This window comes from Sphaeramia orbicularis, chromosome 9 (genome assembly GCF_902148855.1).
Source record: "Sphaeramia orbicularis chromosome 9, fSphaOr1.1, whole genome shotgun sequence".
Classification (NCBI taxonomy): Eukaryota; Metazoa; Chordata; class Actinopteri; order Kurtiformes; family Apogonidae; genus Sphaeramia; species Sphaeramia orbicularis.
Window position 1 is genome coordinate 41158342 of NC_043965.1, and position 24606 is coordinate 41182947.

General features: G+C 35.6%; 1 protein-coding gene and 1 long non-coding RNA gene across 2 annotated transcripts in view; one reads left to right on the forward strand and one right to left on the reverse strand.

Annotated features, from left to right (window-relative positions):
* zmat4a (zinc finger, matrin-type 4a) overlaps positions 1 to 24606 on the reverse strand; it is a 434438-nt gene that overhangs the window by 370898 nt on the left and 38934 nt on the right. The gene's annotated exons all lie outside the window — the stretch shown is intronic.
* On the forward strand, positions 219 to 23367 carry LOC115426267 (uncharacterized). Its single transcript, XR_003936322.1, has 3 exons — positions 219 to 369; positions 20575 to 20581; positions 23357 to 23367. It is a non-coding gene; the product is annotated as an uncharacterized LOC115426267 (long non-coding RNA).

Sequence of the window (24606 nt, forward strand, 5' to 3'; positions counted from 1 at the left end):
TATAGTTTTATAAAAACCAAAATGCCTCTTGACCTCACTGAAGCACGCGATTTACCCTATAATGTTTGCAGAAATTACCAAAAATAGTCACTTGCTCAATAAAGGATTAATGTCTGGAAAATTTTTAAAAAGTGTATTTCAAATCATAAGTTCATTAAGAACACAAGACTTAAGAGTAATTATTGTTTAACTATTAAGAACTATTATAAATATGTAAACGTGCATATTTATTCTTGTTACATGAATGTGTTAATATGAAAATACTGAACATGTAACACTTCAACAAAAGCATCCAACACTGACACTTTCCCTCATTTACTAGTTTTTGTTAAGGAACGATAATGTATTTGCTGTTTTCCCCTTTAGTCTGTTCTGATTTTTTATCTTACAGGCCGACACCTGTAAGCTATTGTTGTCATGCGGCGTCCGTCGTCGTCATCTGTCGTCGTCTGTCGTCATCGCCTGTCGTCATTTGTCGTCGTCTGTTGTCGTCGTCTGTCGTCGTCTGTTGTCGTCTGTTGTCGTCGTCTGTCGTCGTCATCTGTCGTTGTCTGTCGTTGTCGCCTGTCGTCGTCTGTCGTCCATTACAAAAATTTTAATCGTCTTCTTCTCCGAAACTACAATTCCGATTGACTTCAAACTTGGTCTACAGCTTCTTCATGATGATGTCAACAAAAGTTAGTGAAATTATTTGGATCTGAATCTCATTCTGGATTTGGTGCGACTTTGAAAAATTTCCCTTGCTGTCAAGCAGCAGCACGAGCCTTCATTTCCCACAACGCACGTTGCGACAAAATTCCAAAGATGCCCGAGTTCCCTCCCAGCTCTGTTTGTAAACACATGGTTTGTTTATGGTGGATGGCATTAAGAAACTGTTCACCGTAATGCAAGAGATTCAGATGAGTAATGACAAAGACTTACAGATTCATGATACTGAGGATATGACTGAGGTTTGACGGATTTGATGAAAAATTGGTCACGAAAGTCTCCCGCACCTTTAATGACAATCTTGTAGTGTCACTGGAAAGGCCTCTGGTGAACGAATTCCTCCCCCCTGGTGGATTATTTGTGTATTGCATGTATCTAATTGTATACATAAGGTTTTTTAAGACAAAAAAATATCACACTGATCATGTAGAGCACAGGTGTCAAACATGCGGCCCGGGGGCCAAATCTGGCCGGCCAAAGGGTCCAATCTGGCCCTTGGGATGAATTTGTGAAAAATTGCAAAAAATTACACTGAAGATATTAACAGTCAATGGTGCCAAAATCATTTTAATTCAGGTTCCATATACAGTCCAATTCGATTTCAAGTGGGTTAGAGCAGTAAAATATTATCCGAATAACCTATAAATAATGACAACCCCAAATTTTCTCTTTGTTTTTTTGTTGTAAAAAAGTAAAATTACATGAAGATGTTTACATTACCAAACTATACTTTTACAAAAATGTGAATAACCTGAACAAATATGAACAAACAGAAATATCTTAAGAAAAGTAAATGCAATTTTACCAATATCCTGCCTGTTACTCAATGTTTTCTGCAATTGTAATGCACATGTGTAAATGATAAACTGATAAACTGAGGCAGAATATTGTAAAATTGCACTTGTTTTTCTTCAAACAATTCAAATTGTTCATGTTATTCAGATTTTTAAGGAAACTCTTTGTAGATGTAAACCTGATCAGAATATAATTTTACTTTTTTCACTGTTATTATTTTGCTGGTCCGGCCCACTGGAGATCAAATTGGGCTGAATGTGGCCCTGAACTAAGGGTACGTTTACACGGCAATACTAGGATCTAATTCCGCAAAGATTTCTCCTTTGCGTTATAAAATCATTCCGCGTTAAGACGAAGCCGCTATGATAACGATCTGCGTTAGCATGAGTCCACGAGGACGGCATAATATGCTGTAGTGACCATGCCAGACCAGTAGCTGGGGATCTCCTAACTGTCCTCCTTCGATGGTATGTTAGGGATTGACTCAGGCATTGGCGAATATAAGAAATGCATCTCCGCTGGTAAGAGTGTAGACGCAGTAAGTCTAACTTTTGGTGGAGAAGCGACAGCAAACTGAGCACAGTTAGCAGCACGTATGTTGTTCTGAAACCGGCCATTGTTGTTGTGGTTGTTCCTTCTTTTTCTGCAGCTTTATTGTGTCATAGAGGCTGGCAAACCAGCTTGGAGGCGCATTACCGCCACCAACTGGCCTGGAGTGGGTTAACTGGCGGTTCTTGGCTGCGCGCGCATGCGGTGACGTCATATTTTACCCCGGAACGCTCCGATTCACGTTAACACGGAGCTGGAATGCGGAGCGTATCGATAACATTCCACCCTGGACCCTGGTATCAAAAGTTTCCAGATTCAGGCACTCTAGGCACTGTTTCCGTGTTAACAGAAGGCTAATCCACGATGAAATCTTCCCGGAGTCGACTGAATCCTACGCCGTGTAAACGGTCCCTGAAATGAGTTTGACACCCCTGATGTAGAGGGCTTCAAAACTTATGTATCAAATATGATACGTTTGGCATTATAGGGTTAAAGATACTTTAGTATATAATGAATCTAATTATGCTTCAGACTAGTCATTGAAACGTCACTTGAGTAAATCTGAGCACAACCCAAGCCCAAAGCAACAAGCCTAACCTCTTCTAAAATGACTTGTCAGGGAGTCAAACACCACAAGAGGAGAGGAATCTGATAAAACATGCATTATGGAGACTTTTTTGGAGCATGACACGCACATGAGAGCTAAAAGGCTGCTGCGGAATTTATGACAATTCTTTTTTTTAACTTGTTTCTAGCTTCTAACTTCCTCATCTTTATGGAAGTGCAAATGTAATTTATCCGATTCGTCGCATATTATTCACCCTGGCAGGATGACCTTAACTTGCAGATTTTCTTGACGTGACTTTGGGCTTAAGTTATAACAGGATGAACTGCTGCCCCTCCTCTTTTTAAGTATTCAGCAGCCTAGAGGCCACGGTCAGCTGCGACTGACTGTACAAGGATAAAACATGTCAGAGGCTGAAATGCGTGCAGACAAAATCGCCAAAGGAAGAAGAGAAGTATAAATAAATCAGCGACAGAACTCTCCTTCAAAGTCCCGAGAACAGTTGGGAACGGTGTCGCTTCCTGTTCGGATTCCGCCAGACAAACAACATAAATGAGCGTCATTGAGGTCTGTATGAGCCTGCACCAGAGCGGGGCCCGCTGCCGGTTTTAGGGAGGCTGCACAGATGCTGGAAATTAATGATTAATCACCCTAAATTCTGTTAAGAACAGAAGCTTCAGCAGTAACGTCAACAGCAAACGGAAGAGATGCAGCAGCAGCAGCAGCTTGGACTGAAAAACAACTCTTATCTCAGATTCTGTTTTCTACAGCCAGAGGAAACGTTCAATGCAACTGTTTTCACCCAAGTCTGATACTCAGTTGTCATGACAATGCAGTGTTGAATAAACAGATTTATCATTTGCTTAGCGCGAATACGTCTAAATCAGGGGTGTCAAACTCATTTTAGTTCAGCTAAATTTGATCTGCAGTGGGCCGGACCACAAAAATAATAACATAATAACCTATAAATAATGACAACTCCAAATTTTTGTCTTTGTTTTAGTGTAAAAAAAAACCGCAACATTATATTATGAAAATACTTACTTTTATAAACCATCCAAAAAAAAAAAAAAAAAACAAAAACCCTGAAATTTAAATTAAAAAACATAAGAAAATTTAGCGCAATTTTAACAATGTTATTCCTCAGCTTATCATTTCTACATGTGCATTATGGATCAGATCTACAAAGACACTATACACTGAGGAACAGGCAGAAAAATTGTTAAAATTGTGCTTCATTTTCATTAGACATTTCAGTAAATCAATGTGAATATTTTCATAATTTAATGCTTTTTTTTGCACTAAAAGAAAGAAAAAAATTAAGTTGTTAATTCTAGATTTTTTTTTGTCTTAATTCAAGATTTTTTTTTACCTATTTGAAGATTTTTTTGGCTTAATACAAGATTTTTTTTTACTTAATTTAAGATTTTTTTGGGCTTAATTCAAGATTTTTTTTTTTTTAACTTAATTGAAGATTTTATTTTTTTTTGCTTGATTCAAGATTTTTTTTTTACTTAATTGAAGATTTTTTTTGGCTTAATCCAAGATTTTTTTAACTTAATTGAAGATTTTTTTTGACTTGATTCAAGATTTTTTGCTAAATTTGAGATTTTTTTTTCTTTTTTTTTTGCTTAATTGAAGATTTTTTTTTTGGCTTAATTGAAGATTTTTTTTTTTCCTTAATTCAAGCCAAATGTTTTTTTTATTATTATTATTTTTTTGCTTAATTCAATTCAAGACTGTAAAATTTTTGCACTTGGTAAAAACATCCCAGGGGCCGAACTGGACCCTTTGGCCCCCGGGCCGCATGTTTGACACCCCTGGTGTAAATAATAGCTTGCACAGTAAAATAAAATTAAATTTTGAGAAGGAAATGTTTTCATGTTCTGGCTGTTGTCTTTTCTGAGTCAAAATCTACTGCATTGCTCCGGTCCTTTCTTTTCTTCAATCTCTATCGTCACTATTTATTTATTTATTTATTGGATTAATTAATCCAGTTAGTCCTTGGACAGTGTTTTTGACCTATCAGTGCATTTCTGTCTTTCTTTCTTCCACACTGACTGTTGGGTTAATCCGTCGGCTCTCCTTTACCACCGTGACCCAAGGATATTTGAAGGAGAGACTGAAAAACAAACCAATTCTCTCAACAACCCGCAGTGTTTACTCCACGACGGCAGCTACACTGGTGTTAAATGGTGAGTATTTTATTTGAAAATCTGAACTGCCAGCCTTTTGGTAACAATCACTGGGTCCACAACTGCAGAAAATATAAAAAGTGTGAGGGCTTTTCCATCCTGCTGTTCTTATGAGCTTTTGCAATGTGCACATAAAATAAAGATGAGTAGAAACACACACAAAAAGTCTTAAATTATATATATATTGCAATTATAGAAAAAGTTTATATGCTTCAGGAAAGTGCTGTTTTGCAAAAGTGATTCAGTGCATAAAATAAATGAGGACCATACAAGTTTATATTGATGAGGAAACTGCATTTTGTCATTTCTTAATACAGGGGTGTCAAATTCATTTTAGTTCAGGGGCCACATTCACCCCAATATGATCTCCAGTGGGCCGGACCAGTCCAATAATAATGGTGAAAAAAGTAAAATTACATTATGATAATGTTTACATCTACAACATTTCCTTAAAAATCTGACTAAAGTGAACAACTTGAAATGTCTTAAGTGCAATTTTAACAATATTCGGCCTCAGTTTATCAGTTATAATTAACACATGTGCGTTACAACTTACATTACAATTACAAATACACAAAACATTCAGTAACAGGCAGAATATTGATAAAATTGCATTTACTTCTCTTAAGACATTTTGGGTTGTTCATATTTGTTCAGGTTATTCACATTTTTTGTAAAAGGACAGTTTGTTGATATAAACATGTTCATGTAATTGTACTTTTTTACACTAAAACAAAGACAAAATCTGCAGTTTTCATTATTTATAGGTTATTATGATAATATTTTACCGGTCTGACCCAATTGAGATGGAATTGTTCTGTATGTGGAACCTGAATTAAAAGGATTTTGACATCGTTGACTGTTAATATCGTCAGTGTAATTTTTACATTTCACAAATTCATCCTTCGGGCCGGATTGGACCCTTTGGCGGGCCGGATTTGGCCCCCGGGTCGCATGTTTGACACCTGTGTCTTAATACAATAAATTAACAAAAATGTAGGGATGTCATGAGAACCGATACTTACAATACCATTCGATACTACCATGAAAAAAGAATCGTCGATACTCATTTTTTTAATAAACGGAAAAACTGATGCCTGCGGAAGAATTGATACCATCGGTAGGCTACTACTCTTCTGGAATTGATGGGGGAGGTACGTGCTGACAGTACACATGCAACAGGTATAGAAACTCATGAAAGAATGAGAACAGCTGCAGCTAATGCTCCGCCTCGTCTAACGGACAAAAAAGGACCAAAAGTCATGTGTGGAAGCACTTCAAGTAGACGACCATGACATGGTTATTGACATGCATAAGCCACTGGGTAAACACCGCCACCACAGAATTCAAACAAAGGTGGGGGGGGGTACCATGAACCTAGTAAAGTACCTTGGAGAAAGGCACCCAGATCTGTTTAAAGAATCCAAGGTGAGTTTTGTTATTCAGCATTAAACATCTGACAGGAGATACGAACGGAATCATGGCCGGACTGGAGGAATATTTTGCGATAATTAAGCAGCTGTTTGATACGTATGGAAGCATATTGCATTCACACAAAAAATTAATTTGGCTCTGTTTTTCTGAATAAATTAATTCAGAAAAACAGAGCCGAATTGAATTTTTTTCAGAAAACAGTATGTCGTTAATTCGGAAAATTCTGTTTGTTTATTTTTTCCCTAGTAATGACTACTTCCGGGTCAGACAACTTAACTATATTGAAAATAGCAAAATCGGATGAAACGGTCGTTATTCGTTTTTTCCATTTTTCATTTGAGTGCAAAATCGGGAAATGGAAAAACAAACTGTTATCCATTTTTCATTGTGGTTTTGAAAATGAAAAACAAACAAAAAAAAGAGTGTTTTTTTTTTTTTTTGATTTTTGGTTTTAAATTGAAAAACGAATGAACAAATGATACATGGATTCGTTTTGAATGTCTGGGGTCGCCAGAGATTTGTGACGTTAACCCATAAAGATCCAGTGCTACTTTTGTGTCAGTTCCTTAATTAATTTTTCTCTCTAGTTAACCTTTCTTAAATAATTTATTGCCATTTATTATAATATTATCCTATGTGTTTTGCATTTTTCACTGTAAATCCTGTATTTTCCAATATTTAATTTCATATATTTAATTTAGATGTTCATGAAAACTCAGAGTTAATTCAAAGGTTATTATATCAAAACAGAGAAAACTGAAGTAAAAGTGACTTTTTCACCAAATCTATCATTAACTGAACATAAACTCAGTGTCTCCATCCACTGTCATTGATCCAACTCCATGGGTTTTACTGGTGAATCAATGTTGTAGAAGATGACGGTGTTTCCACGTTCACTATGGAGCCTCTGAACGTCCAAGTGGGTCATATCTGATGACCATAAAAAGATGACAAACTGTATTTTATGCCAATTATTTACATGTATTGATAGGATTAGTGGTTCTAAGGTTATTAAACATTTTAGATCAATAGATGCTTTTGGTCACTGGTGTATATTTGGGTCTTTATGGGTTAAAATGGGGTCACGAGCCAAAAAAAGGTTGGGAACCACTGCCTAAGGGTTAACCTGTTCCTCGACAGCAGTGGCAGTAACTATTAGTGATGTGTCGGTCATGAACGAAACTGCTCTGAGAGCCCACTCCTGCCTGGGAGCCGCTCTGCCCCCCCCCCCCCCAGTGTGTCTAGTGTGACTGCTGCTGCTACTGCAGTATCTACAGCACTGTCCAGTACACCACCACAACCACCTAAATGTACAACCCACAGCTCTATGAGCCAATTTTTGCAAAAGTCTATGACCCCAGCAAGACAGAACACAATTGATGAAGAACTGGTTAAAATGATTGCATGTGATTTCCAACCATTTTCAGTTCATTTATATTTTGTTGTGATTCTGTAAGCTTCTGAATGTTGTTTCTCCTTAAATTTGTTTAGCAGTAAAAAGTCAAAAGTTTAAAATAGTTAAAGTTAGTAAAGGTCATTTGTAAATATTAAAGTGTTTCTTTTTGCAATTTCTATTTTTTTTTTTTTTTTAAGCACTCTGGAGAGTGTGTAAATAAAGGTGTATTTATATAATAAACATTTGATACAGTGCATGTTTTTTTTACATTAGTAACTCATATTGTGCATAACTTTACATTATTGTTCGTAATAAATTAACCCTTTCATGCATGAATTATGAGAACATTAGTCAACATTTTTTTCTTGAATGTTTTTATTCCTCTTTAGGCATGAAAAAAAACAATGCAAATTATTATTATTTTTTTTTATGAACCTATTTTTCGTGGAGTCACAAAAATGTCCACTCAGCTGGACACCATGCATTTAATTTCTGAAGCAAAGAAACATGTTTAAAGCTCATCTTTAGAAAGTGATATACTGTGTGAAAACTATGAAATAAAAACATTTTTAATGCCGCTAATTGCTAAATCGCTAATGTTTTCTCAGACTTTATCATACTCTAATATTAGTTATTACTCATTTCATGAAGATAATATCCTCCTGAGACCCAGGAATTTGACAGTTTTAGCTTTTTTTTTTTTACATTAAAAAATTGTCTTGATTGGAAATTGCATAAAGCAACAGTTTTTTCAGATACATTTTTAAAATGATTTTTATTTATTGATTGATTTTTTAATGGAATATCCTTTGTAATGGACAGCATTTTTTAACCCTTTCATGCATAGTGGTCACTACAGTGGACAGTTACTTTACAGCTTTACTCTTGTATATTCATGGGTTTTGTTGTTTTAGTTTCATATCAACCAACACAGTGGACACTTATGCATCATCTCATAAACTGCAATTCATACCATTATTGTAACTTTGCTGTTCTTGATTGGTTCTTGAGTGGAAATCAATTGTTAATATTTATTTTTTGCATATTATCTCCATAAAGTGAGTAATAACTAGTATTAGAATGTGTTAAAATGTGAGAAAACATCAGATTAGCTGCATTAAACATGGTTTCATTTCACTGTTTTCATATCACTTTATGATATTGGGTTTTAAATACATGTTTCTTTGCTTCAAGAATAAAATTCATGGTGTAGCTGAGTGGACATTTTTGTAACTCCATGAAAAACAGGTTGATTAAAAAAAAAATTCAATCACATTGTTGTTGTTTTGTTGTTGTTTTTTCATGTCTAAACAGGCATAAAAACACTCAGGAAAAAAAAAATCTTGATTAAGGTTCTCATAATTCTTGCATGAAAGGGTTAAGTAAAACTGTCAAACTTTTGTCCCCTGCAGAGGACAAAATGCATTGCGGGGTCTCTGGAGGATATGCAGGAAAAAAAAAAAGGATTCAGAAAACTGTTAATTACAGTCTAATAAAAATTAGCAACTGATTTACAGTAAAACATGTTAGTGCAGATCCGGTTTATCAAGAACAGCAAAGTTACAATAATTGTATGAACTGCAGTGTATGGGAGGATGCATAAGCGTCCACTGTGTTGGCTGATATGGAAGTAAAACAACAAAACCCATGAATATACAAGAGAACAGCTGGAGAATAACTGTCTACAGTAGTGACCAGTATGCATGAAAGGGTTAATTTAAGCACCAAAAAATCTGAAGAGCCACTTGGGAGCTGAAAGAGCTGGCTCTTTTTAGCGAGCCGAGCCAAAAGAGCCGGTTCTCTAAAAAGAGCCGGAATTCCCATCACTAGTAACTACACTGAACAAAAATATAAACGCACCACTTTTGTTTTTGCTCCCATTTTTCATGAGCTGAACTGAAAGATCTAAAACTTTTTTCTATGTACACAAAAGGCCTATTTCTGTCAAATATTGTTCATAAATTTGTCTAAATCTGTGTTAGTGAGCACTTCTCCTTTGTCCTTTGCTGAGATAATCCATCCACCTCACAGGTGTGGCATATCAAGATGCTGATTAGACAGCAGGATTATTGCACAGGTGTGATTTAGGCTGGCCACAATAAAAGGCCACTCTAAAATGTGCACTTTTACTGTATTGGGTGGTCCAGGGGGGTCAGAAAACCAGTCAGTATTTGGTGTGACCACCATTTTCCTCGCACAGTCTTCTTCATGAATTCTCTGAAACACCTTTGGAGATGGCTTATGGTAGAGAAATGAACATTCGATTCACAGACAAAAGCTCTGGTGGAGATTCCTGAAGTCAGCATGCCAATTGCATATTCCCCGAAAACTTGTGACATCTGTGGTATTGTGCTGTGTGATAAAACTGCACATTTTGGAGTGGCCTTTTATTGTGGCCAGCCTAAGGCACACCTGTGCAAAAATCCTGCTGTCTAATCAGCATCTTGATATGCCACACCTGTGAGGTGGATGGATTATCTCAGCAAAGAAGTGTTCACTAACACAAATTTAGACAGATTTGTGAACAATATTTGAGAGAAATAAACCTTGTGTGTACACAGAAAAAGTTTTAGATCTTTGAGTTCAGCTCATGACAAATGGGAGCAAAAACAAAAGTGGTGCGTTTATATTTTTGTTCAGTGTATAACCAACCTCGTTTGCTACACATGATCACTCAGCAGAAGAGGAAGAAGAGTAGGGAAAGTCCTGCTGAGTGTGAAGTACATCTCTCTGAAGAGCAACCACAGCTCACTGAATGAACATGTCCCTCTCCTTGGTGATCAATTCATTAAGCTAATGGATTTTACTGTCAGATACACCGCTATAATTGCAGGAGGTTGAGTCTCTTCTAAATGAGATTGCTGAGAAAAATATTAATTTCCACCCGGTGTAATTGGATAAGGGGAGGCAACGCGGTCGTAAACCAGTGGGGGGTTCTCTCCACAATTCAATCATCAATATCTGATCAGAGCAGCTGTTGTCAGCACTAAGCTAAACTCTTTTCAGAACAACACTTTCAAGCTCATTACAGAAGCTACATTGTCGCTTTTGGTGAAGGAGAAACCCGGAACATTGCGGTCAAACGGAACAATGCGTCCCGCTCTGCACCGACGATCGAATTAGCAATACTCTGACTTTTCTTTCACATCCAGACAACGCTGTTTACCATCAGTCTTCGACAAGGACGAGCCAGAGGCAAATCAGCAAAGGCGGGCTGTGTGAAGCCCGGAGCTGGAAAGAGAAATAAAATAGTAACGAATGATGAAACGGTGTGAGAGAAGGAGTGCAGAGATGAAAGGTAGGTCGCAGCAGTGAGCGCCCAGCAGATGTTGCAGCCATGAAAGGTCAGTTGTAATTCGTTAGGGAGACCGTTAAGCTGGGTTGCTGGACGAACGCCCGCATCGATGAGACGGAGTCTTACCACCAGTAGCTGGCTCAGGATGGATCAAACGCTGACCTGATCACTACGGCGATGAAGTGTCGCTACTGTCACAACTACGGATGTAACGATATGAAAGTTTCATATCACCATTATTATGACCAAAATTATCACGGTTATCATTATTATCGTGATATTGTTGAAATTGTGCTCAAAATGTTCAAAAAGTATTTATACGCACAATGAAATAATTTAACCAAGTTGTATTTTGAAAAATATTCATTCATTCATTCATTCATTTTCTGAACCCGCTTTATCCTCACTAGGGTCATGGGGGTCGCTTGGAGCCTATCCCAGCTACATAGGGGCGAAGGCGGGGTACACCCTGGACAAGTCGCCAGTTCATCTCAGGGCTGAACATATAGAGACAAACAATCACTCTCACATTCACACCTATGGGCAATTTAGATTAACCAATTAACCTATTAGTGCATGCTTTTGGACTGTGGGAGGAAGCCGGAGTACCCGGAGAGAACCCACGCAGACACGGTGAGAACATGCAAACTCCACACAGAAAGGTCCCACCCCCCGTCGACTGGTGTTGGAATCGAACCCAGGACCTTCTTGCTGTGAGGCACGTGTGCTAACCACTGCACCACCGTGTCGCCCGAAAAATAAATAAATAAAATTAAATAATAGCCACAATGTATTTTCGGCGACACGGTGGTGCAGTGGTTAGCACACGTGCCTCACAGCAAGAAGGTCCTGGGTTCGATTCCAACACCAGTCGACGGGGGGTGGGACCTTTCTGTGTGGAGTTGGCATGTTCTCCCCGTGTCTGCGTGGGTTCTCTCCGGGTACTCCGGCTTCCTCCCACAGTCCAAAAAAAAACATGCACTAATAGGTTAATTGGTTAATCTAAATTGCCCATAGGTGTGAATGTGAGAGTGATTGTTTGTCTCTATATGTTCAGCCCTGAGATGAACTGGCGACTTGTCCAGGGTGTACCCCGCCTTCGCCCCTATGTAGCTGGGATAGGCTCCAAGTGACCCCCATGACCCTAGTGAGGATAAAGCGGGTTCAGAAAATGAATGAATGAATGAATGTACTTTCTGTTGCAGAAACATAAAAATATTAACATGTAAACAATCAAATATACAAATGTGCATTAAAGATGTCACCTTATGGACACTGTTTGACCGTTTTCCATATGAAGTTTGAGTTGTTTTAGTTTCTATTTTAGACAGACAGACAGACAGACAGATAGACAGATCGATAGATAGATAGATAGATAGATAGATAGATAGATAGATAGATAGATAGATAGATAGATAGATAGATAGATAGATAGATAGATAGATAGATAGATAGATAGATAGATAGATAGATAGATAGAGTGTTGCTGCTTCTCCAGGAAATGTGCAGTGTCATTAGTTTTCAAAGTGCTGTAATCAAACACGGTTATTGTGATAATTAGAATTTAAATGGTAATACTAACCATAGAGAATTTTGCACGGATTTGACACTGCGTGAACGTGCACAAAAAAAGCTTATAATGTCTACAGAAAATACACCAATTAAAAGTGGCGTATATAATTATGTGAGCCGTGATATCACGTTGGCTTATATCACCCCTGACCTCCATCTTCCTCCCTGTCCTACACAGTGTCAGTAACAGAATAAAAGCTGAAGGACATGTTTACCTGTCCTCATCTCCTATTGTGGACCACAGATGAACATCAATAGCGCCTCCTCTGCTATGAACCACAGTGGTCTCCGTTTCTACAGCCGGAGTAACTTTAAAGTTAGGAGGCGGCTGACCAAATGTCAGATTAAATTAACACTGTACACTGGAAATATCACAGGCGCCTGTGCAAATGGCAGCAGTAATGAGTATTTATCATGTAAACAGGGATGGGAGTATCCAGATTTCTCTGTGTTCCATGTAAACACCATATCCACAGCATGACCAAAAAAAAACAGGATCAGTCAATGTCAGAACATGTAAATATCATGATGTAATAGGATCTTTAACTCAGATTGCTCATTCCTAGTTTTCCTAATTCTTGTGTTTATTTTTGCTTATCTCCAAGGATGCTTTTTTTCTTTTCAGGAATCTCCTTTTTTTTTCTTTTTTCATTCTCAGTAGACATACAATAGCTGCTTTCCAATGACCCTCAAACTGCACAAATATAACTAAAAATTTACCTAATGGAAAAACAACAATTTCACCAAAAGTCTCATTTTTCGATTAAAAGTTTTTGCGCTGGCAAGAGGTGGTTTTTCAGGCGTAGCACAAATGGTATATCATGCAAAACTGCAATGGAAAGACCTTTTTTCGCAACTAGAGTCAGGTGAATTTAAAAAACGGATGTTGACGGACGTTACAACAAGCGAAGAAGAAGAAGAAGAAACATGTCGCGGTATCTGTGGACATACCAAGAAACCCAATCATTTTTTGATTTAGTACAAGATAGAGGGGTAATATATAATAATAATGAATATATCTGTAAATCAACACCATATTTACGTTCATCATCATGTTTATGGAATGACTTCTCGTGTCATCTTACGATAATAAATAAACAAATCATTGCATTTGTGATTTAATGGAAAAACCGACATTACGCACTTCTGTTTTTTCGACATTTATTTTTATTTATTTAACCAGGAAGTCCCTTCAAATGAAATCACTTTTTCGAGGGAGACCTGACCAAGAGGCACATCAGTACAACACAAAAAAGAAAAGCACTCAGAGAGCACAGACCTCCGCCAAGACAGATCTGCCTCCTGTGTGTGTTTGTTTGTTTGTTTGTTTGTTTGTTTGTTTGTTTGTTAGCAAGATAACTGAAAAAGTTATGGATGGATTTTCATGAAATTTTCAGGAAATGTTGATACTGGCACAAGGAAGAAATGATTAAATTTTGGTGGTGATTGGGCCTAGGAGGGTGGTGGTGGTGGGGGGGGGGGGGTCAAGTTCCCCCCACCCCCTCATAGTCATTTCATGAGAACAGGTAAAAATATTTTCTTCCAATTTCATGGAGAAAAGTGTAGCTATGACAATAAGAAACAGAAGAGATACGACACAGATGATCCCTTGGTGCATCCATCAGCTCAGGTCACACACAACAAAAATATCAAAGATGTAACTGAATGAAAATAACACAATGTCCCAAAAATGACATAAAAGGCAAAAGAACAAAAGGGTTATTTTCTACTTTTGGGATATTCAGTGTATTTCATAACCTGTGCATTTTTACTAGGGGTGTGTATTGGCAACAATCTGGCGATACGATTCATATCACAATACTAGGATCACGATACAATATATCACAATATATCATGATACTGTTAAAAAAGGCAATTTTTTTATTGTATTTTTTTTTTTTTTTTAAGATTATTTCCTGGAAATAATTGAATTAGACCAGAAATATGCACAAATACTAAACACATTTTTATTTGATCAGAACAGGATCTAATGTTATATCAGAAAATTTTCCTCTGTTAAAACTTTAATCATATTTTACAGACATTACAGTTCAAGAGTCTGTTCAAATGTTCATATTCTATTAGCTCAGAACTAACATTATACCATTATATTTGTGCAATCCCAAAAAAAAGGAACTAATATTATTTAGTAAGAGTGTTAAATATTAATAAATAAAATAAGCAAAAAAGAAAAACAAAAATAAACCTCCAAAATATCTGCATTTCAATCAATACCTAAAAATATCAATACAGTACTTTTAAAATGAAATATTGTGATATATTGCAGAACCGATATTTTCTTACACCCTTAATTTTTACTTTTACTTGAGTTAAGAAATTCAATCACTATATCTACTTCTACTTCAATAAAAGAAAAATGAAAATATTTTGCATTTTCGCCACATTTGCCCATTATATATAAGGAAAACAGTCGTTCCATATGGGATGATTGAAATGTCACTGCCATTCATTCAATATTTGGTGAGACATTTCTTTAACCCTTTCATGCATGAATTATGAGAACCTTAATGGGTCAAAACACAGTAATGTCCCGTCAGAGAGCGAACTTTAATTGATTGCCATTCCAACATTTATTTCAATATAAAGTAGCTCCTTGTTTTGGATAATCCCTTATGGTCCTACTAAAGCAAAAATGAATTTGAAAATAAAAATATGGGTCAAATTGTCTTTAAACTGTCCTGTCAGAGAGATTTTGAATACTGTGTTTTGACCTTTATCAAGATATTGAGTGTTTTTATTCATCTTTAGGCCTGAAAAAAACAATGCGATTGAAAATTTTTTTATGAACCTATTTTTCATGGAGTTGCAAAAATATCCACTCAGCTGGACACCATGCATTTAATTTTTGAAGCAAAGAAACATGTATTTACTGATATACTGTGACAACTATGAAATACATTTTTTTAAATGCTGCTAATATGGTATTTTGTCACATTTTAACATACTCTAATATTAGTTATTACTCACTTTATGGAGATAATATGCAAAAAAAATCCCTTGTTGTTTAAGAGAAATGGTTAATTACAGTCTATTAACAATAACAAGCAATTGATTTACACTCAAACATGTTAGTGCAGATCAGGTTTATTAAAAACAGCAAAGTTACAGTAATGGTATGAATTGCAATGTATGGGATGATGCATAGGCGTCCACTGTGTTGGCTGATATGGAACTAAAACAATAAAATCCATGAATATACAAGAGAACAAAAAAAATTACAAAAATTAAATTTTTTCAATATACTACATAAAAAGTGGATCACATATTATTTGATTTTTTCATCCTGGCATATGTCAATGATTAACAGCAACATTGGTTAATCTGCATAATTATTTTTGGCGCTAGGTCAAATGTTCAAAAATACTAGCATCTGTCACCAAGTGTGCGTAAAATGCACACCTATAAATCAAACTATTAAATATTATATATTGATTTATTTTTCTGCTCTAATTTGATTTTATTTTTGGTAAATCAAGGTCAGCCCTAATCATACATATCAAATGGAAGAAATAGTGCGTTTTAGGCACACTTGGGAGACAGATGCTAGTCTGGTAATTTTCTTTTGTTTACAATGTGCACATTTTAGTTGGTGGCCAGAATTTTAAAGATCATGTAAAAATGAACAACTTTTGAATTCTAACCTTATTTAAATTGTGAAAAATAATATGAAGTTTTTTAAAACGAAGTGCAAAGTGTGCCTAAAAGGCGCACCCAGATACCGGAGGGTTAAGAGAAATGGTTAATTACAGTCTATTAACAATAACAAGCAATTGATTTACACTCAAACATGTTAGTGCAGATCAGGTTTATTAAAAACAGTAAAGTTACAGTAATGGTATGAATTGCAATGTATGGGATGATGCATAGGCGTCCACTGTGTTGGCTGATATGGAACTAAAACAATAAAATCCATGAATATACAAGAGAACAGCTGGAGAATAACTGTCTACTGTAGTGACCACTGTGCATGAAAGGGTTAAAGAAATGTCTCACCAAATATGGAATGAATGGCAGGGACATTTCAATCTACCCATATGGGACGACTGTTTTCCTTATATATATATATAATGGGCAAATGTGGCAAAAATGCAAAATATTTTCATTTTTCTTTTACTGAAGTAGAGGTAGATGTAGTGATTGAATTTATTTGCTCAAGCAAAAGTAAAAATGTACAGTTTATGAAATACACTGAATATCCCAAAAGTAGAAAAGTAGAAAATAACCCTTTTGTTCTTTTGCCTTTTCTGTCATTTTTGGGACATTGTGTTATGTTTTTTTTTGTTTGTTTGTTTGTTTGTTTGTTTTTTTAACCCTTTCATGCACAGTGGTCACTCCAGTGGACAGTTATTCTCCAGCTGTTCTCTTGTATATTCATGGATTTTATTGTTTTAGTTCCATATCAGCCAACACAGTGAATACTTATGCATCATCCCATACATTGCAATTCATACCATTACTGTAACTTTGCTGTTCTAGATAAACCTGATCTGCACTAACATGTTTGAGTGTAAATTAATTGCTTGTTATTGTTAATAGACTGTGATTAACCATTTCTCTTAACCCTCCGGTATCCGGGTGCGCCTTTTAGGCACACTTTGCACTTCGTTTTAAAAAACTTCATATTATTTTTCACAATTTAAATAAGGTTAGAATTCAAAAGTTGTTAATTTTTGCATGATCTTTAAAATTCTGGCCACCAACTAAACTTTGCACATTGTAAACAAAAGAAAATTACCAGACTAGCATCTGTCTCCCAAGTGTGCCTAAAATGCACTGTTTCTTCCATTTGATATGTATGATTAGGGCTGACCTTGATTTACAAAAATAAAATCAAATTAGAGCAGAAAAATCAATCAATATATAATATTTAATAGTTAGATTTATAGGTGTGCATTTTACGCACACTTGGTGACAGATGCTAGTATTTTTGAACATTTGATCTAGCGCCAAAAATAATAATGCAAATTAACCAGTGTTGCTGTTAATCACTGACATATGCCAGGATGAAAAAATCAAATAATATGTGATTCACTTTTTATGTAGTATATTGAAAAAATTTAATTTTTGTGTTTTTTGCATCTAAAAAAATGGTTTGTTTACATTACAAACACAGCATTTAAAGGGTTAAAAAATGTGACAATTATTGAGTGTTTGGTATTTTTATTTACGGCTCAAGTTGAAATAGAAATAGAAGAAAGTGTAAGAGAATTAAAAACAAACAGTATGAAAATTTTTTTGACATTATTCCACAAGTGTGCCAAAAAGGCACACTTGGTGCTTAGTAAGGGCCTTGCTGGACGGGATACTGGAGGGTTAAACAAAAAGATTTTTTTTTTTTTTTTTTGCATATTATCTCCATAAAGTGAGTAATAACTAATATTAGAGTATGTTAAAATGTGACAAAATACCAGATTAGTTGCATTTAAAAAATGTATTTCATACTTTTCACTCAGTATATCAGTAAATACATGTTTCTTTGCTTCAAAAATTAAATGCATGGTGTCCAGCTGAGCGGATATTTTTGCAACTCCATGAAAAATAGGTTCATAAAAAAAAAAAAATTTCAATCGCATTGTTTTTTTCAGGCCTAAAGACGAATAAAAACACTCAATATCTTGATTGGGTCAAAACACAGTATTCAAAATCTCTCTGACGGGACATTTTAGAGACAATTTGACCCACATTTTAATTTTTAAATTCATTTTTGCTTTAGTTGGACCATAAGGGATTATCTAAAACAAGGAGCTACTTCATATTGAAATAAATGTTGGAATGGCAATCAATTAAAGTTCGCTCTCTGACTGGACATTACTGTGTTTTGACCCATTAAGGTTCTCATAATTCATGCATGACAGGATTAAAAAAAAAAAACAGCCCAGAAAACCTTAGTCGAAGGTTCAATCACTACATCTACCTCTACTTCAGTAAAAGAAAAATGAAAATATTTAGCATTTTTGCCACATCCCATTATAACAAAAACAATCCCTTACATATGGGAAGACTGAAATATCACTGCCATTCATTCAATATTTGGTCAGACATTTCTTAAAAAAAATAAAATAAAAAAAAAAAAACAGCAGAAAACCTTAGTCAAAAGAAACCATTATCTTCATTTTCTGGGAACTATGAAATGCCAGTAGCAAATTGCACAGCAGTTCATCTAATATTTATTCAGATATTTCAGAGCGGAACATCCATTCAACTTACATTCAACAGTGGCTTAAAACTGGAACACAACTTTACTTTCTCTAATTTCCAACTCTACCCGGTAACACTATCCTTGTCGTTTACTTGAGCAATGATATCTCAGAACCTTAAGAGAGCAACACCATGACTGAATATGTTGTCTCCTTTCTAGATGATTTAATTTAAAGTGCTGCTCTTTTCACTTAAAATGAATCAGCGCTTCCCACACAGGACCTCAGATTTATTTTTTGTGGCAGATCAACCTGATTGCTCTCTCCATCATTGAATGGCCGGGGATCTGTAACAAAGAGCACAGTGCTCATAAAGGAATGGAAAAGCAGCCTTTTTAAAGGTCACCACTGACACCAACCCTGAACTCTTCATCCTGGTCTGTTTCCAACTGGACTGAAGTGAACTCTGTAGACCTGCTGCAACATTTAGTGCACAGCTGGTTCAGACAAACGCAGCAGACGGTATAAAAGGACACAATTAGTTCGTTTTTACTTGTTATTTTGAGAAAGGTAGGCAATACCAGCTATTAATCGAATTTCAATTACAATTTCGATTATTACACTCAACGATTACAAAAATTATGTAATCGAGAAAAAACGATTAGTAATTTTGAGTTGGTTTAATTCACGCGTATGCAAGCTACTGTGAGCTGCTGGGCCCCGCCCCCCTCTAGGCTACAGTTGCCAGCTAGCCGGCAGGTCAACCCCACCAGGAAAGTTGTATCTGGCGGTCTTGAAAAATGGCAGGAGAATCACATGAGTTTTTTTTGTTTGTTTTTTTTAATTGCTACAGTTCTATGGCAAGTCTGTAGCAGTTTTATTCCAGTGCACTATTTGTTTACAAAAGGAAACATACTTGAATTTACAGTATACTTATTTGCAATCAAAGATTTTTTTTTGTTTTCGTACAAAGGTGAACGTACTTTGTTCTAGTTTTTAAAAGCTTTATTTATGTTTAAAGAGTATATTTTACATTGTTCTGCAGGAAAAAAAATAAACAACTTTAAGGTTAGCAAATAATAATTTTTAATAATCGTAATTTCAATTATTATAGAAAAAGGCGAACAAGAAATGGGTTAACAACTTAAAGTAGTGCTGTGCAATTAATCGAAATTCAATTACGATTATTACACTCAACGATTACAAAAATTATGTAATCGAGAAAAAACGATTATTAATTTTGAGTTGTTTTAATTCAAGCGCATGCAAGCTACCGTGAGCTGCTGGGCCCCGCCCCCCTCTAAGCTACAGTTGCCAGCTAGCCGGCAGGTCAACCCCACCAGGAAAGTTGTACCTAGCGGTCTTGAAAAATGGCAGGAGAATCACGTGAGTTTTTTTTTTTTTGTTGTTTTTTTTAATTGCTACAGTTCTATGGCAAGTCTATAGCAGTTTAATTCCAGTGCACTATTTGTTTACAAAAGGAAACATACTTGAATTTACAGTATACTTATTTGCATTCAAAGATTTTTTTTTGTTTTCGTACAAAGGTGAACGTACTTTGTTCTAGTTTTTAAAAGCTTTATTTATGTTTAAAGAGTATATTTTACATTGTTTTGCAAGAAAAAAAAAAAAAAAACTTTAAGGCTAGCAAATTATCGTTTTTAATAATCGTGATTTCAATTATTGCTAAAATAATCATGATTATTGTTTTTTCTATAATCGAGCAGCCCTAATACCAGCTGTCTAATAAAGGGACAAAACAAAGACAAAACAGGTGCATATAGTAGTTGTGATAGTGTTTATTATATATACTACTGGTCAAAAGTTTTAGAACACCCCAATTTTTCTAGTTTTGTATTGAAATTCAAGCAGTTCAAGTCCAATGAACAGCTTGAAATGATACAAAGGTTGGCAGTAAACTAACAGAGGTAAAAAAAAGAAAAAAAAAAAAAAAAGGTAAGGTTAAATAAAACTGAAAAATAATGTACATTTCGGAATTATACAAAAAGGCGAACAAGAAATGGGTTCACAACTTAAAGCAGTTCTGCAGCAATGGAGGTTGATCAAGCCTCGGAAGTTGGTGCTACCAATTCCTACAGGTGTCCCAACGTTTGTGAATTCCTTCCAACCCCCTGTGTCTGCATAAAAGTAGTGTTGGAACACACTTTGGAACCGTTGTGAGCATTATTTGAACAGTATTGGACTGCAGAAAGTAGTGTGTTACTATAAAAATGGAAAAGAGGAATGTGGCCCCAGAACTAAAATGAGTTTGACACCCCTGTGTTAAAGGAAGTTTTTCCTTCCACTGTCACTGTTTGCTCCTGGAGGATTCTGTCGGTTTCTGTAATTGGCTTAAGAGTGTGGTTTAGACCAGCTCTAAATGAAACGCGTCACGAGATAACTTTTGTTATGATGTGACGGTATGTAAATAAAATTCGATTGATGGATTGATTGATATAAAGTTCATTTTTGAGACTATACTTTGCGTTTTTGTGTCGTTGCATATCAGATATTTTGTGTCACTTTGTACACATGCAAAACCAAGTAGTCTAAATAATTTACTCAGTCTTTTCAGGCCACATTCCACTGATGTCCACTCTTTTTAAAAGCATTTCTTCATACTTTCAGATGGTCATTACTAAATTTAAGAGACCCAAGTCCTTGTATAATTCATGACAAAAAGCCTCTAATGTAAGCAGTATTAAACAGGTGTATAAATCATGCAACGCCTGAAATAAAACTTTTAATTTCTCTTGCAAGTCTGAGGATCCGTTGACTGGCCCGTGAGTACTTGAAAGGCAATCAGGTTTATGTAGAATCCAAATCGTAACCTGCAATTACCATATACTGGGGGGGAAAGGTTCCCGGGCATCTCACGGAGCAGATGGATGAATTACTATTCAGTATTGAGCAGCCATTCAATAACATAAGAGTGTGGGAACTGGGGAATGCAAAAGAACAGAAGACGCTAACACTTTACAGATTGGATTCACTTAGAGTTTGTCCTATTTAGAATTTAAACAAATTACTTTTAACCCTCCAGTATCCCGTCTAGCAAGGCCCTTACTAAGCACCGAGTGTGCCTTTTTTGCACGCTTGTGGAATAATGTCAAAAAAAAAAAAATTCATACAGTTTGTTTTTAATTCTTTAACACTTTTTCCTATTTCATCAACTTGAGCCGTAAATAAAAATACCAAACACTCAATAATTGTCACATTTTTCAACCCTTTAAATGTTTGTAATGTAAACAAACCATTTTTTTTAGATGCAAAAAACACAAAAATTAAATTTTTTCAATATACTACATAAAAAGTGGATCACATATTATTTGATTTTTTCATCCTGGCATATGTCAGTGATTAACTCCAACATTGGTTAATTTGCATTATTATTTTTGGCGCTAGGTCAAATGTTCAAAAATACTAGCATCTGTCACCAAGTGTGCGTAAAATGCACACCTATAAATCAAACTATTAAATATTATATATTGATTTATTTTTCTGCTCTAATTTGATTTTATTTTTTTTAATCAAGGTCAGCCCTAATCATACATATCAAATGGAAGAAATAGTGCGTTTTACGCACACTTGGGAGACAGATGCTAGTCTTGTAATTTTCTTTTGTTTACAATGTGCAAATTTTAGTTGGTGGCCAGAATTTTAAAGATCATGCAAAAATGAACAACTTTTGAATTCTAACCTTATTTAAATTGTGAAAAATAATATGAAGTTTTTTAAAACGAAGTGCAAAGTGTGCCTAAAAGGTGCACCTGGATACCGGAGGGTTAAGACAATTAGATGTTGGATTAGATCAGCAGTGTTACTGATGTAGCCTGTGCTGGATATCAACTCTTAAAGAACTAAACAACAGCGACCAAAAGCATCTGTGATCTAAATGATGAATGTCTTCTGAACCAACAATCGTATTAATTCATGTATATAATTCAGGTAAAATTCAGATTCTCATCTTTTCATGGCCATCAGATATGACCCATTTGGACGTTGAGGTTCCGTACTCAACATGGAAACACCGTCATCTTCTGCAACATTAATTCACCAGTACAACCCATGGAGTTGGATCAATGACAGTGGATGGACACACTTCAACTGCAAAAATCAATATCTCACCAAGTGTATTCTTCTCATTTCTAAAATGTAATATTTCAATCGGCTAAAATTTGCTTAGAGGTCTTATTTCTGTCTTTGTGCATAAGAAATCAATATAAGTGAATCCCCAAAGGAACTTTGTGTTGGTAAATGCAAGTTTTGCAAATGTACAGGATTTCAGTTCTGTTGCAACATGTTGATGGTCATATGAACTATGTTTTCAGCTCAAAAATGTCCAATTTCATCACAATTAATGCTATATTTTCGTGTCACAAATGGCCAAGTTATATTTGAACTGAATTTACCTGAAAAACAAATATTCTGTTCTTTTAGATTCCCCAGTTTTTCTTACAGATTCTCTCCTACATATCACATGTTTTATTTTTACAGGTTCAATATGGAGTATGGTGCTGATCCATCCTGCTTATGTTACGCCAATACATACATTAAGAATGTCACACGTCACTTTTTAAATCAACAGTTTTCTAATAATAAGCATTTTTATGAAGAAATAACAATTCTATATTGTTCTTTACTCTTTAGTATGATGATAAACTATACAATAAATAATTCTGATCCTAGTTTTTGCACAGGGATCATTTGTGGAAACGGTGACATGGCTGCTGAGCATCAGTATGATGGGATCTGTAACAACCATGTCACATCCGTCCACTGCCACATTTTGTGTTTTTGTGTCAGCTGTTATTGTTTTAGATCCACAATACTAACATTTACAAATCACAGTGGCTCTATAAACACCAAAAACATTCAATAACAGGCAGAATATTGTTAAAATTACTCGTCAGACATTTTAAAATGTTTATATTTGTTGAGGTTATTTGTGTTTTTGTGAAATGTTAGTTTGTTTTAGTGTAAATACAGTAAAATGGCATGAAAATTTTTACGTTTACAAAGAGAAAAATTTGGAGTTGTGAGTATTTATAGGTTATTATGATAATATTTTGCTGATCCAACCCACTTGAGATTAAACTGGTCTGTATGTGGAACCTGAACTAAAATGATTAATATCTTCAGTATAATTTTTGCATTTCACAAATTCATCCTAGGGGCCAGACTGGACCCTTTGGCGGGCCGTATTTGGCCCCCGGGCCGCATGTTTGACACCTGTGGTGTATACTGTACTTGGAAGGAATCTAAGCCCTAATTCTGTACATTATTATACTCCAGAGTGTTTTTTCCTGGTTCTGTCCTGCAAAGAAAAGGACACCTGTTTCCATGCTGCCACCCTGGTGAGCCTGTAATGCCAGCCTTATGATTGATGAGGCATGAGCTGACTTCCCCTGCTGAATGAGCAGTCCTCAGCTCCACATAATAGCACTCTGAACCCATTCAGTGGAGAAAGAGGAAATTACTCTTTTCAGGGTGAACAGGTCCTCCAACAAGAACAAATAAATACAAAAGGACATTTGTTTAACAATAACTGAGTCTTGAACCAATGACAAAAAAAACAATATTTTTATGACTGGATGTGATTAAGGTACTTTTAAGATTAACCAATATACATAGAATATCCAATATATTCTGATAATAATCTTAACAGCCACTGGCGACCAAAAGCATCTACTAATCTAACATGTTTAATTCCTGTTAATCCACTAATCCTATGAATACATGTAAATAATTGGTGTAAAATACGGTTTGTCATCTTTTCATGGTCATCAGGATGTTCAGAGGCTCTGTAGTTACCGTGGAAACACCGTCATCTTCTACAACATCGATTCATCAGTAAAACCCATCGAGTTGGATCAATGACAGTGGATGGACACACTTTAATTTATTGATATCTTGATATCATGGGCTGAAAAAGTCAC